The following is a 20911-nucleotide window of genomic DNA, read 5'->3' as shown; positions in this document are numbered from 1 at the left end:
TGGATGCTAACTTGTTGCTCCATTAAACCTAGACTCAGACCACAGCTGGGTAAGGACAGCGGGCCACGTGCATGTGCCTGGGATAGATTTCTCTACCATTTTCTCAGCAAGAAATACGGAGAATACAGTGAAGTTTCTCAGCATGGGGTCTCTTTATAATAGGATCCTCAATCACTCTGATTAGTTACTTCCATCAAAGACGATTCTTTGTATGCTGAATATCCAAGGAAAATGTTCGGTAGTGTCATTTTAAAGGTGCTAAAATCGACCAATGACCAACGGAAGCCATAACATTGAGATGATGAAAAAAATTGAAAACAACAACTCAAAGCAATTAACATGAAGTTTGTGTCCTTGTCTAGGAGATTAGAAGTTTTCGTACTACATCGATAATTTGTATTCTTTAATAGGGCCATTTTCTTAGAATGATTAGATTAGCCTTTCTCAATGGTAAATCTAATCAACTAGTTAATTGAATTTGTTGAAAATCCATTTATAAATACGGATTAAAGTAGTTTTTAAAAAATACATTTCAAAAGTAATTGTTATGGATGTTGGATGATAAATACTGTAAATAAACAAATTTAATATTTTAATTTCATCATTGTCTTTAATAAATAAAAAACATTAAAATGCATGGCTGTTGAAAACAACAACAACAATAACAACAATGAGATTAATAATAACCATAATAATAACCATAATAATAATAATAATATATAGTCTCTTTTCTGTGAAGGGTTTAGATCTTAGTCGTTTTGATTGTCTGTACTGAACTGTCTGGTACAGTTGTTCCCACGTTCTAAAGAACAATGGTTTGTTATGGCTGGCACAGCGTGAGCTAGCTTGCACACTCCGGGCTGACGGGATCACTAGTCTATAACCCCCTAAGGATAATAACATGCTATTGGATTGTCCTGGAGTTGTGGCTGCGAGGAGAGGACTCTGCTCCGATGGAGCGAAGAGAGTCCCACATTTGGGTGAGTCCCAAATGTGTGACTCCTTAATAGGTACAGTCCTTGTGCACTAGCACACAAAGTTACAGCATGTTCAGCCAAGTGGGCTGCATGAGATGAAGCAGCCAAGAAAACACAAAGAAACAATGGAGAATGCAGAAAATAGGATTGAGAGAGCTTTAAAGAAGACTTGTTAAATACATTTTGTAATTTGACTACTTTACAAGTCCAGATCTTTGGAAGCCATAGGCAGAGGCATAAAAGTTAAACCATAAACATTATAAACAATTTTTGTCCTTTAAAAATAAAATAGTACGTCAAGTTCGGTTTCTTTCTAAGAATATGTTCAGATAAAGTATACAATGATCACATGTAAAAGTTACAATGGACATAATGTTTTGGTCATTATTAATGCATTATTAAACATTATATTTCGTAATCCTGAGAGCAAATTTGAATTTTGTTGTGCATATAATAACTTTATTTTAATTGAACAGTGTTGTCAAGTAATGATATTTTTAGAGATCAATATATACTATATATTAGCGTATCCCTCTCCTGTTTTACTGAGAGTTCATCCACAAATCCATACAAAACGGGGAAAGGATTCCTGTACAGATCGGTTATCATGGTCAAAGCAAACAAGGGGGCTGTTGAATGCATAAAAGTAACATGATATACACTAAAATGCTCTATATGCATATGTAAAGATAATCTTGAACACTGATTCTGAGTTTCTCCAATTTTAGACTTAATAGTTAGTAGTTAGTCAATTAAAATTAAACCCACCACCTCTAAACCCATGCAACTAGGTCAAATGCTACACAACAGAAAGTGTATCTTGAACAGTGCTCTGCTGCGTACATTGCTGACTGAACAAACAAAAAGTTTTTATGGATGTTAGTCAGACACTTTTTATTCAGTAGGTACGCTGTAAGTAGAAATGCAATCAAAATCTTACTATGACCTTCAATTTGAACCCACATGCCACACCCATCTGGGAATCCTGAAGTTTTAACATAATCATGGCCTTTATAGTGTTAAATAAAGGCAACAGTGACCAAGTTCTCATGATGCTGGATGACCTAAAAGCGATGCAAGGAACTCTGGAGAATCAATAAATTAGATTTCTTTTAAATTGGCAGACATGTCTTTGTCAGGGGAATTCACAAAATGGAGCACAGTCTGACTCATAGTCGGTGTGAACAGAAGGGATAAGATAAAAACCTGTAAACTCTTTTTAAGAAACAGGACTTCTAGCTATTTTAGACATAATGGACCTTTGCTTGTTGACAACACGGTTCATATTTGGGGTTTAACATTTGTGGTCAGCTTAAACATGTCTGTTTTGCATTTTAACAGCCTGTTGATATTCTTCTTTTATTGACTTCAAAATATGTCTAATAATCCCCCCATCCTTTAGTTTTTCTTTTCATGATATATTTTGGTCAGGTCGGACTTGAATGCTGCAGTTTCTTTCACTGTCAAAGAAACAAACTGAAAACTGTAGCTGCTTCCTAATTTTCACTTTGACCGATAGTAACCCCGTACAGAATTTCAATGGTGCTGTATTTGTTTTCCGCAGAAATGAATCAAGCAGCTACATGTCTTAGTTTTTTTTTTTTTTTTTCATTATTTTGTCGAGCTCATAAAGCATACGTGCTAAGAAAGTGCATCTCCCGGCTGTGGTAAAAACTGAATGTAGGATACATGTTTGTCTGTATGTTTAATGCTGGAGCAGACAAGCACGATGAGAGGAAGAAAATAAAGAGGATGGAAGCTTTGTCCGATGGTAACCCCGACACAGAGGATGAGGGAGGAGGGGAGGTTTGTCCGATAGTAACCCCAGCACAGACACTGATGATGGAAAGGAGGTTTGCCTATATTTAACTCTACATTGCAAAAATACCACATCTGCTTGGTACTGAAAAATGTGAATCTGCATTTATGAATCCTGTCACCATTTTAGGCTAAGGCGCATAAAGAACGACGCCATAGTGGGAGTTCCCACTTTTGAATCTGTGATTAACCCCAGAGTAAATATTGAACAAAGTGTTTAAACGATAGAAACACGTATTTAAAAAAATACAAAGACACTGAAACAAACGCGAAGTGTGTTGCAGACGTTCTGTGTTCAATAAACACAGGTTTGAGCTTTCAGCTTGCAACGTCGGCAGTGGTGTGGCCTTCGGGTGCTGTCGGAAATGTTGGGAATGCAAATGAATAATTTGAAAATTGATAAAGAAAAGTAAATACATCAGTAATGTAGAGAGCGAAAAGGAGTTACATAGATCTTTAGGATAATAGCATCACACAGGATGATGTCACACATCATGTGGATGCTTTGGTACATGAACTGATCCTATAGACGTTGCTAATTTGTGTTGTCAGGCTTAAAAAGAAATATAGCTGAATGTCATACAATACCACTTGAAATACACAAAACTAATACATTTCTATCCTCTGGTTAAAGAAAAAAATGTTTGGTCTATTAGTTGCTGGTTTGCTGTGAACTACCATTTATGTTATACAAATCTTTATTACACAAATAAGCAAATTTCATATGGCAATGTGACAATTCTGCCTTTGTTATAATAGCCTATAGTCTAGCCTAAATAATGTTTTGATGTCTATAACTACATGGAAGTCATAATTCATTCCAATACTCGCTTTTAAAGGTCGGATGTACGAGGCTGTAGATGAGCCCGTGAATACATCCTGGTTTGACCGCTGGTTACCTCGCACTGCAGCCATCAGAAAAGTGGGTGAAAGGGGAATGATGTCACTGCCTGGCTGAGGACGACTGAGGAGAACAATGAACAGGCTGGAGTGGTTACTGGGCAGAAATGAAGCGGTGAAGATGCTGATTAGTTGCCTATAGGTTGTCCATGTCTGTGAACAACACAGGAAATCACAAATTCCTTCAGCTTTGGTGCACTGTGACAGATTTAGATTGTACCAGTTTTAAAGTGACAGTGTGATTAAATATCAGCAAAACACAGATGTGAATATCTTTTTTCTCTCTTTGATAAATGAATGTAGGTTTGGAATCCACAGCACCATAAATGTTTAACTTGTTTTTGAAAGTGCAAAACATTGGATCAGGTCAGTAAGTAAAAGAGTTTTCCAGGGACAATAGAAAAGTTGTTTGACTGGCTGTAAACAATACTTTCTGTAAATGAGGGATTATGTTATGAAGGTGGTATAATAAAGCGCAGGGTTTTTATTTTTGTTGTGCCAGAAAAAGAAATAAATCGCCTTCGGTTTGCTGCAGTGTGATTAACAAAATATGTGACTAAACTAATTCTCGGAGGTTTGTGAAATTTTATCAGCATCAGATGTTTTCTTTACATACATGACAAAAATGTGCTGCCCAACAAATTATCTGACCTATGTGTATTATAGTATGTGTTGATTTATTTCCAAGAAAGAATTAGTCAGATGAGAGCACAGGCGACCCTAAAGTGTCTCTGTTCAGCCTAATTAGACCACTGGACAACCATTGACTTCATAGCTGCTGCGTGCAGTGTTGGCGTCACATGCAGGATACTGTCCATGTGTTGTCCGTTGATGATATAAACAACATTTTGTTATGAAGTCCCCCTAAAACTTGTTGCAGAATCATTATGAATGCCACAGTCTTTGTTCTATATTTGCGGTAAATGTCACTCAGTACATAGCATTTTAGTCCACATAACACTTGTGTAACCAGTGGGTCTGGTTGAATAATGATTTCCTATGTGGCTGTAATGAAGCTCTTTGGTGCCTCTAGAAGTGTCCTACTTATGCCCAGTTGGTGAATAAGGCCATTGTTGTGACACTGATTTAGGATGTGTTTGCTCGGAATTGCTTGAAAAGAATTAATTCCCCAAAGTCATGACCCAAACTTATTTATGTGCTGTTGTGGGTGTTCTTTGTACCGTTTCAGTTTCCATTTCTAAATGAATGTAGAAATGATGATTGTGAGAGCCAGTTCAAACTTGCCTTTACAAAGAGAGTCCACATGTCATAGCTATGCAAAAACCCTCCTTAATGGAGTTTACAGTCAGTGGATGAATATTGCCCTGTTATTAAAGGGATATTGCAAAACTCGATTTTTGTTTTTGTCACAGTTGTAGTACTGGTTATATTAAGTTCTGTTTCAATTATTTTACCCTCCTTCAGTGCCCATACTATGATCACTTTGACAATTTATTTATTTATTTTTGTACTTTCGGCTTATCCTGTGAGTTCAGGGTCGCCACAGCGGATCATTGTCAGCATGTTGATTTGGCACAGTATTTCTTTACGCCGCATGCTCTTCCTGACGCAACCCTCCCCAATTCCTACCGGGCTTGGACCGGCACTGCAGAGTTGGGGAGGGGAAAGGGATGTTGGGGGTTCAGTGTCTTGCCCAGTGACTTGCCCCACAAGTTACCACTTCGATCACACACCTGGATCATTAAACAAATTGTAGGGGTTTCTGTCACCACTTGTAATCTGGATTTGGCCTCCCTTGAACAATGTTGGAATGTTGCCTGGCTGAAGCTACATGAGCATTACAGTTCTAAAAGCATTTTTTCTTTGTTTAACTAATCACGTTTTCCACAGCCACCTTTGTCCCTGTCTGCCTGCAGCCTGGATTAGGTAATTTGTCTGTGCCAGAATTGACACTATTTTATACAGCTGTCTGAAGTAAGGTGTTCAGCTGTGCATGGACAATATCTTTTTTCACTAAATGCCTAAAAGTAACACTATAAAAAAACTTATTTGAGCTTTTTTAGTAAGAGTTGATCTGTTTTTGTTGATTTATTTATAATTGTAATTGACACATAATTGTAATCCATCTCCATTGTGCATTTTTTTAAATTCTAAACTGACGGGGTTGTCGAAATTTAACCAGACTATGTGCTGTCGATAACAATTATTTGTCAAATAACACAATTTCCTTTAAAAATCTACTTAGTCATATGTTTCTTGTAGTTTGGTTAACAAGAAATGTTTCTGTAAATTAGCAACAAATCTAAAAATTCCATCAGTGTTGTTGATCCCCTCTCTGTTTATTTTTACTGGACTGAGTATGACAGATGTAGACAGGCAATATGAACATGCATATATTTATTGATTCAAAAAAAAATCTGACTGACATTTTGACAGAGCTCAGATATGAATCAGATCTGGGACCACAAATAAAATGGATGAAATCCAAAATATTTGAGTTCTGGTTCGCATTTCTGTTAAAAAAATTCTGAAACAAAAACTGTAAAAAAAAACTGGATGTGGGCCATTTTATCATGGTTCTGTTACTCACACTCTTGTGCGCTGCTCTGAACTTTTAGTCTGTTGTCAAGTTTAACATGAGAAATGCACAATGGATTATAGTGAAATGTTTACAGCTGACATATAACTGTGAAGCTGTTTCTGAGTGTGACTTATAAACACATTACAAAGTGATACGGATGAGCTGGACACTGAGCAACAAACTTTCAGTGATGGAAACTAACTTTAAGTTACTGTATTTAAGTACATTTTTCACGTATCTGTACTTTACTTAAAAATAATAATTATGGCTACTTTGACTTTGACTTCACTACATTTAAGAGCATATATCTATACTTTTTATTCCACTACAGTTTGAATCTAAATTGTGTTACTATCCCTTCACTTTACACTTTTTCCATTTCCAGACTTATTTGACATATTAACACTACTCAAAGTGAGCTGGTATGCAGTAATTTCACTGCCTGAACTTGAACGTTCCTCTTCTTCTCACTCAACATGAGTAGTTTAGAACTATAACTGAAAAAAAGCATCAGATTTTTAACCCATTATTTATGTCTGTTACCATTAATTACTTAATGTCCCCCGCAAACATGAAGCAGCACTTGCCCAAAGAATAGGACAGAGAAAAAAAAGCCAAGTACTTTTACATTTAATACTTTACGTAAAATATAAGTCATGTACTTACTTTTACTTAAATAGAAATTTCAGCGGCTACTTATACTTTTACTAAAGTAAATTATTGTTTGTTTATTTGTACTTTTATTTGAGTAAATTTTTTGAGTACTTTATGCACCACTGCAAATTTTTCACACTTCCTGCTTTAATCATGCAAGGTTTTATGCAGCTTCCCCTTTCCATGTATGTGTCCAAACATTTACCTGAAATGTCTGTGTGTTTGTGGGTGTGTGTGTGTGTTTGTGTGTGCGTGTGTGTATGCAGATTTGGTGCTTTTTGAGGAACCTCTAAAGTGTCTCAGACAAAATCATGTGCTTTGGATTAATGCTATGAATCATCAGCCAACAGCAAATTAGCACAGACCTTTGACATTTAAATCCTGGATTAAACATTTTGTAAAGGATTAGTCAGGAACATTTCGACAAGTGGAGGATGGTCTATGATGATTGTAATAATTACACCTGTGATTTTATAGCTATCAGCCAACAGCAAGTTAGCACAGACCTTTGACATTTAAATCCTGGATTAAACATTTTGTAAAGGATTAGTCAGGAACATTTCGACAAGTGGAGGATGGTCTATGATGATTGTAATAATTACACCTGTGATTTTATAGCTATGTCATGGTGTCTGCTGTGTGAGAGGTCTATAATCCCTGGCATGATTGACTAAGTACTGAACTAAACTTTACTAATCTAATCATCTTTTATCATTCCTGCTAGTTGGATTGGCTTACAATGATTTCTTTATTTTTTTTTCCGGAGATCAACTTTGGAAAATGTAGATGGAAAAACATCTTAACAGAAAGGTCTCATCAAGTAAAAACTACTAGCCAGCAGAGCGGTTAAATTTTTTTAAAAATTTGTATCCAAAACATCTTTCAGTCTACAGCTCCAGTTTCATTTTAACTTGACTCTCATATGTTGAATGCATGGGTTATTTTGAAGCTGCACAGCAGGCAGTATTTGTGGACTTTGTCTGTAGTGACCAGCTGAATGTGAAGCATGGAAACATACTCAGCAAAATCTTTTCCTGCGCACAGAACATTAAAGTTTAAAAACAAAACAAAGCTGTATAAAAATTTAGCTCCACGGACATAAGATTTATTTTTCTTAAAAATAAAAGGCATCACCCTACCTGAATTTAACTTTACTAAGTGAGATTATCATATACCTACGTAATGTTGGAAGTGTCTATGTAGGACAAACATTTACCAGAATAATTAATATATGAGGACTCAAGAGAAGTGTGAATGCCACATAATGCACGGTTAATGCAAGTGTTTGCTGAATGCAATATGTTGCATAACGTGAGTGGGCAATCATTGTGAACTTAAAACTGAACAGTGTGTGTGTTGTATTGTGCTGTATAGCATCTGTCAGTGGGTGTTTTTAAAGCTCATTGTTTTTATGCATTTTCTTTAGTATGACTTTACATTTAATGTTTTAGGTTTTACTAAGTCTGTACTGCATGTGATAATAAACATCTCCATTAAAATTTCCTTCCTCCAGCCTGCTACATGATGGTACTTTTCTGTTAATGAAATCCACTGACAATAAATCTCACTCTTCATGCTAACCAGCAGGTTCTTCTATTGATTCCAAACATGAAAAGTACTTGCTCACTAAGTTAATAAAGGATTTTAACTTTACAAAGACAAACAGTGTATACTGTAGCTAAATTATCTATCAATTGCCAATCCATAAGAATAGAAAATAAAGAGCCTACTGCGTGAATTATTGCTGCTATAGCCAAGCAAGTTTTAAAAAAATCAAATATCACCGATTTCAAACATCCTTACTATCTCCAAGTTAACACTTTGCTCAAACAAATCTATAATCACATACAAATGGTTATATGCCAGTCATCCAATGTTTGGTCAGTGAGTGTCACAGGCCTTTTTCAAACTTTTTGTGCGTAGAAGTATCAGTGTGCTGACTAGCCATCTGCCAGACTGTGTTCTATATAATGGTCTATTCATCTCAAACAGCTGGTGTCCACAATGACCCCCGTCTATTCGCTCTCTGTCAGTCTGCTGCTCCTTCAGTCTGATTACTCAGATCTCCTACTGTTTGTGAAATGCCTTAAATATCACAGAATCTAGTTTTCTACAAATCTAGAATTTATCTAAATCTTTTCCAGCCTGGGACAACAGCCAGTCAGGGACTTTGGTGAATGTTTGGTTTTCATTTCCAGTCCATCTGTGGGTGAAACACAACTTTATAAAACACTGATGTTCCCATTATTTTGGCAAATCTGTTACATTTATATAAGTTTCCAAATCAGTTTTGCGCAGGTAAAAATCTGTAATAATCACTTTTCCAAATACCACCAAACTTCACAACCTTTATCGCTCCGGCCTCTTCCACAGTTCAGCCACTGTAGGATTCTTTAGTCTGTGTTTGGAGAGAGGTAATACTGTGTTGTTATGTTTGTCTAATTACCATGTCTCTGTGTGTGTACATCCTATCTTACCCCACCATCTGGAATAGTTGTCCCATATTTTTCTTTCTCTCTTTCTGCTGCTGCGGTTATTTGTCCTGTCAGGGCCTCTTCCTGAGTCTGCTGATTAAGCCACATTTTATGGCCCATGCAAGTTATTCATGTACAGACAAACACACACACATTGCGCTTGCATACACACACACATTTGTACAGCTGTCTTTGTGAGGACACTCAATGACTTATTGGATTCCCTAGCCCCCTATCGTAGCCTTAACTATCACAAACTGATGCCTAACCCCAACATAAACGGAAACATAACTTTGAACATAAACCTAATACAAAGTCTTGAGCCTTGAACAGCTCTTCAGAGTTGAGACAGTAACGACTGTACTTACTTTGTCCAAATGTGTAAAACTGTATTTCTATTTCCCTACTCCTTTTAAAAAATATAATAATGTGGTCAAACTATATATTATCATATTTAAAACTCTGAAACTACTTTTGTAATTAGTGTAACTCTTAATATGAAAAGATGCATATGTGGAAAAAATGAAATGTTGAAACTAAAGCACTGGGCCGCAACTGGGCCCCCCCCACACACACTGATTATTACTGCAAAGCTCTGCTGTAGTTCCCAAAGGAGTACTCGTAGCTATTTTGGGCAGTGTGAAGGACTTAATACTCAGTGAGAGAGAGAAAGACTTTAGAAATAAGGGATTGAATAACATAGACAGACCTCTCCAGGCCGAACAAGACAAGAGTATACAGTATTCATTGTCATGAAGACAAGGTAATCACAAATCCCAAGTTTAAAAGAAGTACTCAAAACTTTAGGTAGTAAACTAATTTTGCAAATATGTTGATGCCAAAATGAAAACGACTCTCATGTTTGTTCAGACAAGGAAAATGTTTGCATGTAATATCTTGAATGTGTAATTATTAAATTAAAAAAACAATATGGAAACTCAATACTTTCTCAAAAAACAGACATAACATATGTTTTGCTCACCCGACTCTCATAAATAAATAAATGTATTTTCCAAGCCGTTAAAGTAAAGACTTATAGGTGATTTTATGGTTAAATCACTACGATTATACTGCACAACAGTGGTCCTCTCATAAACATTTGTACCATCCAAAGTCTTCTTCCCAGCTCTCAGTTAGCACAAGAGCTCCTCCTGTAATCATGATGGAGAGGGTGTCCAACTCTCAGAACCACAGATTTCAAACTGTGGCCTGTGGTTTTGGGAAATAACATGTTTCTGTGTCTTCTGCAATTTTAATGCAAAGGTCTTTAATTTTGACCAGACACGTACTGTACCACTTGGACAGTGGAAGAAATGTGAAACAATTCATCTCAAACATGAAAGGATGATTTGGCTATGGGGGCTCTGCAAGGGCATCACATGATAGCAGAAGGCCAAAACTCAGTTTTCTGCTTTGGACTTTTAGGGCACTCAGAGTAGAAAAATGAGAGCAGAAAAATTGATAAGAGCAGCAGGAAAAAAAGTGACCCTGAAAAGCACAGGGACATGTAAAAAATGAGATTAAAAGATTGAAAAAATGTAAGCAACAAGATGAAGAAACCAAGTAAAGGTGTTTGGAATAGGTGTGAAGGAACAAAAGAATAATGGGACAGTGAAGCAGCACAGCTGCCCCAGTCAAAACCAGATGAGTCTTTTTTTTAGTCCCCCTCATGCTCCTCTCGCTATATACACGTGAGAGATGAGGGAGGGTGGGGGGGATCAGGACTGATGAACAGCACTGCATGGCAATACTGCCCCATCTGCTCGCCAAAAATCGAGATTTTAGTTGGGTTTAAGATTTAGTGGTAAAGATGTTAAGGTTTTTAAAAATGAGACATTAAGAAACACTTAGAATAGACAAAGAAAATGTAAAATCATTTTTTTATATGAGCAAGTAATTTAAAAAGTAACTAAAATTAAAAGTCCACATGCATGTGTCATGTTGGAATCATAGGCAACATTCTCATATTTAGGAATGGGACCCAAACTAAAGCCAAGTTTTGCTGGAAATAAAATGTGTACAGTAAGCAGCAGATTCCATGCAAACAGCCTTGAGTGAGAGCAGGCCTTAAGGAATTGTCTCATTTTGAGTAATTTTTCACTTCAACTTCATAGAGGACATGTTACTGCCAGATTCTCTGTCTCTGTGTGTGTCTGTGTAAAGAAAATGACCTAGATAATACAGTTTCACTATTATATATCTCCTATCATTATTCACAGTGACAACAAGTGAAATATGAAAAAATAAGAGAAAAAAAACAGAAGAGAAAAAGAACAAACTATGAATATCTTACAATTTGAATTTCTCTTGTTGCTGGTTGTTGTATTGTTTTTTATATTTACAAGACAAAAATTACAACCTCTTACAGAACCATTTCTTTCTCTTCTTGTATTTCACCTCAGCTACAACCCCCCTCTCTGGTCCGAACCTTTTAAGTGTTTTATTCTCGGCAATGCTGCATTGGCAGAGTTTCCCATCAGTGCTGTGTACGTATGAAGGCCATTGTATCTTTATCTCGTCTGGTTCGCCTGAGACATTTTAGTCCCTGTGAAGGACAACGTGTTTTAGATGTCCTCTACGGCTTTCAACATGCAATGTGTCTTTGTCTTTTAGAGTGTGGGTGTACTAAAGTATGGGGTGTGTGTTTGTTTATGCCAGTGTGCATGTCTGTTACATAATCAGGTATTTTGACAAAAGTCACCATGAAAGTCTGCATCCGTCTGGTGACTCATCCTCTTCTCCTTGAACAGGAGCAGCAGCAGTGCTACACACTAATGCCATCTACTGTCCTGTCTGGAATAATGCAACACAAGAGACATAGTTTGGAACATGGAATAATTACAGCGTGAATTGCACTCATTCACTACTTGGTGTTTTACGATGATGATCAATTGTTTTTGCTAAACTGAAAATTGTGGCTCTCCTGGGAACATATGTAAAATGGTGCAGGGCAGTACATCAGGCAGAATTTCTCAATTTGCCCTCATATACTGACTCACTACTCTTTGGTACTTGGTAATCTTGACTGGTTCAGTAATACTAATTTCTTCATCCTTGTTGAAACCTGCTACTTACATTATCCACAATGCAACTCACCTGCCAACAGTTGAGTCAGACATAAATTAAGGAAAATTGTCAGGCGTCGCTCAGGTTCCTGTGAATGCACAAAAGGCTTTATACAGTTTTTCCACCCAAGCACTAACATTCATCAAGACTTGAAAACAGACTTTGTATTGTTGATGAAGTTCCTCTTTAGTTCCTTGATGTAACGTATTGTAGCAACACCTAACTAAAGTCACGATGCTTACACTGAGGTCAGTTCTGAGTTACTGTAGGTGCACATAACCTGTGATGACAGAGACTTTTATTGCACCAATGTTACATTGTCTCCCTCTCCAGCTGTGAAAAGAGCTTTAAACTCATCTTTTTAAAGTTCCAACTTTTAATACCAAGCCGCTAATGTTTTTGAATCTTTTACCTTTTTCCTCTTTTATTGTTTTTGTTCCTTTCTGGCAACCTGTTTTTTATTTTCTACCACTGCTCTGATTTTGTCTACAACCTCTCCCTGCTCATTCATTTACAGTATGTAATTTCTTTGAGAGCCCTGCAAAACTCTAGTCTTTCTAAAAAAACGTCAATTTTAAAATATGTTTATGCAGAAGTGTTATTCGAAACTATACTAATCCTAAATTTATATTATGTGCTTCATGAAGACAGGATGGCAGGACTAATTTAGCCCTAATATACAGTATTACCGCAGAGCTTTGGTTTTGTGATGCAAAGAGCTGTGACCTATTATCCATATCTGAGTCTCTTGTCTAATGCAGACACAGCTTTATGATTCAGTCGTTACGTTCAATATAGTGAAAATTTAACATTTTGAATAGAACATTATCATTCAGCCATTTACAAGACATTTGTGCTAAGCAAAGACAGATTGCAGAAAGACAATAGTTATTTTGAACAGTTATTCCTCTACATTTATGGAGAAGGAGAAGGACCTGAGCTACAATTTACAACCATGTTATACAAATAATGAAATAAAAAGAAAAAATGGTGTAAGGCATCTTCATTTGATTACATTCCCAGCTACCTGTAAAATAAAGGGTTTGAGAGCAAAATTAAAAGCACTGTGTTGAGTGTAACAAGAGTTGAGGAGTTTTAGTACTTTGGTTTTGCTTGGAGTAAGTCAGTCGAACCCACAGCAGCTTAATTTAATTTTCCCTGGCTCAGAAGTGAAGCAATCAACTTGACGACAGAGATGGTTTCTTTGTCTCTGTACCAATAATGAACATCTTGTAGTCTGTGGGTGTTTGTTTAGGTGTGTGTATTTAGCAATGGCTCATTGTGTGTATTTAGCAATGGCTGAAGAGCCAGTGAACGGCGGAACACAAGGCCACTTTTCTAACATTTTATCTCTATCTTATTCTTTCTTCATAAAGTCCTGTGATATGTGGCAGTCTTTAATAAGAAAATATATCTTGGTATAGTGATTGAGCTACAGCTTAATGCCACAAAAAACACACCAAATTAATTTATAGTTGAATTAAACAACTGGATTTGAAGGGAATACAAATTATGTTAAAGTATGAGGTCTTGTCAAGTAATTGTAGTTTTTGCAGACTTCTCAAGAACGTCGCTACTTTTTTATCACTGTTTACATTCTGTTAAATATTTAGCTGCAAATGCCCATTTACTATATTTAGTATATATTTAGCATTTCATCAGTTTTTAAAAATAAATTCTAAATATGTTATTACAGAAAAATAAACAGTCCATTGCATCTGCCCTTTTAAAGTCACTAAAAATAAGAAATGTAAATTCGATACCGTATGTGTTTCAGCCTGTCGAGAACTTAAAATACAAAACCCTGGCAGCAAACATTTAAAGACATCTAAAATACTTTGGAAAAATAAATTTCACTTATGGCAATCAACACATTGCCAGCCCCTGTGCTGTTATATTGAATCTTTGTCCTGCTATAGCTGTTTTGTAATTTTATAGCCTTGTTTACCTTATTGTTGCCTGGATAATAATAAGATCACCTCACAAGTTACAAAACACTATATTATATAAAGACCTGTCCTGTTATCAGGTTTTGTGTCCCAAGTGCAGAGTAAAGGAATGATTGCATCATTCAGGCATCCCAGCTATTATACTTTAATGCAGCATCATTTGTCCTCAGCAAAGGCCCTTAATGCCTGCTTCAGTTTTAAACAAGTTTCAGCCTATCTGCCTTATTTTCCCCCTTTTCTTCCTTGAGACAGCAGATGTGACAGGTGGTAACAGGGACCTCTAGTGAATACATTGAGTAAATTATAAAGGTACTGATAATTAAGGTTTAAAGTCAGAATATGTGGTAGAATTATTAACTGGTTGCTGAGTGGCATCATCCTTAGACAATGAAAATGTTTTGTGGCAAATTTTGGCTGATTCGAGCCAGACACAACTAGAAATTTTAACTATGCCTGAATTACTGTGCATTTTATGACTGAGCATGTTGTTTCCCAATCCTCACTAAATGAAGCCTGTTTCATTTTTACTCCAAACATGGTAGAACTGGAAATTCACCAGTTGCCGCTCTATTAGTGGAGCCAAAGGAAGGGCTGGGGAGTTTATTAGAGTGACAAACTGTTATGGTTTTCTCTAAGTCACTCTGTAGCTGCTGTTCTGCTCATTAGTCAAAGGTAAAAAGAATGGTGTGTTCCAGACTGTGAAACACCAAAATAGAAATAACTCTTCTCATGTTTAATGCACACTTTCTGGAAAATAATCAGTTGCAGGCCGGGACATTTTTTACTTAAAAAACATAAAGAGAATGATTACACAACACGCCATTAAATTAAATTCAGTGTATTTGATATAAAACTCTAAAGAGAAGAACATTTGTGACAAACACCATTCATCTGTGGTAATGAACCCAATAATACAATTCTGTGGCAGAGGATACCACCACAACAGATGCTAAAAAAAGCCCACATCAGTAAATAATGTTTTATGTTATGTATTATTATTATTATCATTTCACTGTCAGCTGGAATGAGCTAGCGATCTGTGGAGATAAACTTGCAGAAGCTGCTGCAGCTGTCAGGTGATGAAAAAGAAAGGTTGTTGCTGGGATGTTGCATAAGCACAACATATGTACCATTATTATTAAAGTAAAAAGATATTTTATTTTAACTCTTTTATTTTGCTCTTCGTTGCTGCATTTTTCATCTTGTTTGTTTGTTTGTTTGCTTTTTGCTGCAACTGAAGAGGCTACAGTAAAAGCTGTGGTGCCCACAAACTCAGTGCAGATTGCTTTGCTCATGCAAGTGCTAATAGAGGAGCCTTTACATACAGTACTTTACACCATATTTGACTAGTGTAATTGTCCAGGGGTAACCTGCCTGCCACATAATCACAGTGATTAGGATTTCAACACCTGGGGCATCTGTGTGGTTTGTCATATACCCATCTCTATCCCCGCACAGGCCATGAACATGTCAGACAACAATTCCTTCTCAGTAGCTGAAACATAAAACTGAGGCACATTAGTATTAGTTGTTTGCTTGACATTTTAAAGACAAGATAGCAGTTTGAATAGGGTTCTGATATAATCCCCCCAACAACCTCTTCTATAAACAAGGTCATCTTTTGCTCAATAGTGTCATCTTTTACATCTCCACAAAAAGCATTCAGCTTCTGTCAAATGTCCCCAAGCAGATTGGGCAGCATTTGTTTTGTGGACAAACAAGTTCCTTGAGGCCAATATTTACCTCAGCATATTCTGTAGCGGTGCCACTGAAGAAGGCTGAAATGGAGGAAAAACTCTGTTGTAGATAGAACATTTATAGTACACTGAAAGACACTGTCCGGGGTTTCCTGTTTGTGAATCAGCTGGTACGGTAGCAGCTTTGCAGCAGATTCAACTGGGTGCCACAGGGACTGAATGAGAAGATAAGACAGAGGGAGGAGGAGTGATAAACTCCTATTTGGATGAGTGCTGAAAATCTTATTCCACTAGGCAAGAGAAAATGAAAAAGAATCTCCTAGTAGCTAACCAAACACTAACTTTGAATATGAATGGTGAGAATATGAGAAATCACAACCATTGCTTCAATGATAACTACATATGGAACATGAATTATTCATGCCGTTTGCATTTCATGCAGTGAGAGATGTGTGTGAGGGAGAGTCAACATTATGGACTATATACGTTATCTTCTGGCCTCCTCTTCTATTTTCTCATTAGGCAGCTGGGTGAAGAACAATAATCACATTTTTAAAGAGTGTTATTTTTTGGCAATGCTCCGTCTCTCTGCTAGCATGGGGAGAGAGACAGAAACAAACAGACTGTTTTCGGTTGAAGGCACAGCAGTCGTGGTGATGGAACGTGGGCCAATGTTTACTCATCTTGGGAATGAAAGACTCCTCTGACTTTGCAGAGGATTTAGTACTTAGACAAGCATGTCCAAACAAACATACATCCATACAGATAAATAGTCTTCTGACAAAATTCTTTTTCCTCCCTGTCTCTCCTCCTGCCACTTAATTAGTTCACCTCTCTCTTGTTTTTTCCCATCTCCTCCTGCTAGCTCTTCTCTGTTCTCTTGCTGCCCATCCTGCTTTCAAAGCAATAATTTATTTTTGCAACAAATGAGAATTCATTTGGTTTCAGCTGGGGAAATGTGAATCTTCAAATGACTGAGACTAGAAAGAAGTTTTGTTGTTTATTTGAAGCTGGAATGGAAAGCACATTTGCACCACTTTGATGTTGGCATTTCATTATGTTTACTGCACAGTCATTGTTTCTTTGGAAGTTTTGCAGAGCACTTTATCTGACTGTAAACCTCTTTTTAACAAATTAATTTAATATACTGGGCTAAATGACCTGCTGTGTCAAAGACACTTCCATCATTCATCTACTGATATCTCTTTAATTTGTGCTTGATGGAAATTACAGTAAAGCGTTGTTAAAAATATTTTTGGATTCATTATTTACCCACTAAGTTAGAACAGACGTGGTCAAATATGCAGCAAAATGACTGAAAGCTGACTTGTTGTGCACTTAAAAATTATGTAAATCCTAATGAGTTGCTATCTTTGCATTCATACATGTAAATGGGCTAAAATTCCTTCATAAACATATTTTATGTGTTGGATTTTCTATATTGTTTTTGTGATCTCTTTTCTCATGGAAGAAACACATTTATAACGGTCTCATTGCATAAGAAAATAATGCAAGTTTACTGTGTCAATCAATATCAAATGTAGATTTGCATTTCACTAACGAGTCCTGTCAGAATAACTATTGCTAACCCTGCTGTCCTAAAACAGTTTAAATGAATAATCTCAAAACTGATGGAATTTTATTACTGTTTAATCTATTCAAAGATATTTTGACACTTTTCTTTCTATGTGTTTTCTGTATTATATTGGATCTCCAGCACAAGGCAACAGTTCCACTGGGAGCATCCACTCCTTGTCAATTACAAGAGCACTGTAGCATGAATATTTGCCAGGAGAGCCGTCACTGAACAGCTGATGTTTACAAGTTTCTGGCTGTTAATGTCTCTCTGGGGCTCAGCTCCTGTACATGGATTCTGAAAATACTTTTGCTATAATACTATGCTTAATGGGATTAAATCAGTACGAGTATGAAATAATGTACAAAGTGATTGCTACAGGTCCATATTTTTCAGAAGACTGTCAATGGTGGTTTGCTTTAATTGGTGAATTTAACAGGTTATAGACATTATCTTACTGCTTTCTGTGAAGTGTTGGAAAAGGAGACATCTCTTATAATGTGAATAATAACTACAGTGAAAGTTTATCTACAAATACAACATTACAACATACTCGGTTGAGTACTAACTCAACTGAACCCATCATTGCTAAGTGCTAATGTGCAAAAGTGTTTATTTACATGAAATTGTTTCTTCTGGAGTCTTTGTCTTTGTCTTGTTTGGAAATTTTGTGTTATAGCATATAAGGTGTATTGCGTAAAGTTTGAAATGAGCAATATAGATAAAACTTCCCTTTGATAATATATGCTGCCTGGAATTTGGTTGGAAGTAACATTTTTGTGTGAAAGCATTGCTATTTTAATGTACAAAAACCAGTGTTACCACGATGTGATCAGTTTAGGTTTAGGCACTTAAATATAGACAATCTTTTGGTTTTTGTTGAATGATATTTAACTAGTCAGGTCTATTATATTGCAGATTATGGAGGTGAGCAACAACAAGTGCTCAAACAACAACCTACAGTGCATCTGGAAAGTATTCACAGCACTCACTTTTTCCACATTTTGTTATATTACAGCTTTATTCCAAAATGGATCATATTTATTATTTTCCTCACTGTTAACTCGGGGAGCTTATATAGACAAGTTTATGCTTTTCCAAATCGTGTCTAATCAAATGAATTTCCCACAGGTGAACTCCAAAGAAGTTTATTAAGTATTGTTTGTAGAATTTTGAGAAAAATAATGAACTTGACCCATTTTGGAATAAGGCTTTAACATAACAGAATGTGGAAAAAGTTAAGTGCCAGGAATAGTTTCCAGATGCACTGTAATTCTAATTCTAAGTCTTGTGCAAATGCGCCCTGCCAGTTTTAGATTAAAAAAGAAGAACACCAGCCATATGGTTTGGTATTTATTTATTTAAACAACAAGCAATAACTTTGTAAATGTACTCCACAACACTTGGGGTAAAACAAATTACATACAAGTGATGCCATCCTTCACACTCAGTGACTCAAGAATAACTTATTATTCATTTAACTGAACAAGTGAAGATATGGTTAGCAATTTAGAGGTTAATTATTATGTTTAAAGTAAGTTAGCAATCTGCCCTTTACAGTCATATTTTGGAGAAATGTATATATAATGAGAACAAATGGCAATAGTTAGATTATGGTCACACAAACATTATCTCCACTGTGATTATAATTATTTCCATCATCACTTCCAAACCCGATTTAGGACAATCTTAAATATTCATAGCATCTAAACAGTTTGGAAGCTGAGCACACACACACAGACACACAGACACACAGACACAGACACACACACACACACACACACACATCCACACAGAACATGTCTCCACACGGTGCAGGCAGGTTAACAGCTGCTGAACATCAGGCTGGTAAATATTTCAGTTCCTACACACATTCTCTCAGCAGCTCACCTCCCTTGTCGATACACTGAGAGGTGTTGTGTCCAAGAAGCATATCCATGACTTATTAATGCCACAGAGTGATGAAAAGAAATTTGTGCTCATTAGTGAACAGCTATAAATGGTGATTAATGTGTGTGTTTGTTTTGAGTTTGTCTAAAAGTTTTGGACAAGTGTGCTCTGTTCATCGACTTGAAACTTACATCGCTTATACCTTTCAGGGCTACCTATTATGGAGTGTAATGCCCCAAGAATGATGGTTGTTTGGTTTGCAGTTCAGAAACCAAAAAGATAAAAAGTAATTTATCTAGTAAAACTAGTAATGAGTCATGGCAGCTACTGAGACACTTAAGCGGTTGGTAAAAAAAAAATGTAATTGAAAAATTTGGGGCAAGGGGTGCAAGAGGAAAGTGAGTAGTTGTAAAGTTCTGGAAATCTACAGGAAATGTTTCTATGAGGGTTTTTTTGATTCTATGATTTTGTAAGGCAACACAAAGGCTTCTTATTGGTTTCATGTTTTTTCATATTCACCACCTTCACAAGTTTCCACCCTGTTTTTAAACATGAAAACGATTACAGTTGTGTTAATTTGGCTTTGTTGGACTGATTAACTGAAAAAACAAAAACACTAAGTCAAGATGAAAACAGATATCTACAAAGTACAAATATAAAAGAGATTGCATAAGCAGTCACCCCCTTTAGAGTTGCTTAGCAGTTGCTTTTAAGAGCAATTTCAAATCAGTGAATGTTTCTGTAGGTTCAGTGTGTGGTGAATCATTCTCCTGGCCTAAAACAAGTCCATAGCGACTCAGAACACTAAGCATATTAGTGAAACGGCCATTGAAATAATAATTTTCAATTTTCTTTGCCTCTCCCTTCTCTAGGTTGCAGCGTGGTATTGACATCACTGTTTGTTTTATCTGGACCTTTACTTTTGCTTTAACGCTCACTAAATCCTAATAAGTATGTAGCCCCATCAGATTTCTTCCACCTGCTCAAATTCCAGATGAAGTAACTTGTGTTCATTTGGATCTGTTTGAAAAAAGGCAAAGAAAATTATTAAAATTGTGTGTGTACTCACCTGTGAAAATGTGAATGTGCCTATGTGCAGCATTAGTAGTACTAGAGCATACTGTAAAGAGAACTCTTAACCCATTCATTTAAATAGAGCTAATTAGAAGAGCTGTCTGGGGAAAAAACCCTCCCTAGACCATGCATGTGTGTGCATGTGTGTGTGTTTGTGTGTCGTGTACATGTGCAAAACAAGTTTTTCATAAGATAAATGAATGCTGCTTAACCGTGCAGTAAATACAGAGATCTCACAAGGGTATTACCATTCTCCCTCTTTATTTTCTGTGTACCTCTCTAACACACATACAC

This window comes from Channa argus, chromosome 3 (assembly GCF_033026475.1).
Source record: "Channa argus isolate prfri chromosome 3, Channa argus male v1.0, whole genome shotgun sequence".
Taxonomy (NCBI): Eukaryota; Metazoa; Chordata; class Actinopteri; order Anabantiformes; family Channidae; genus Channa; species Channa argus.
Note: the sequence above shows the minus strand (reverse complement) of the source record.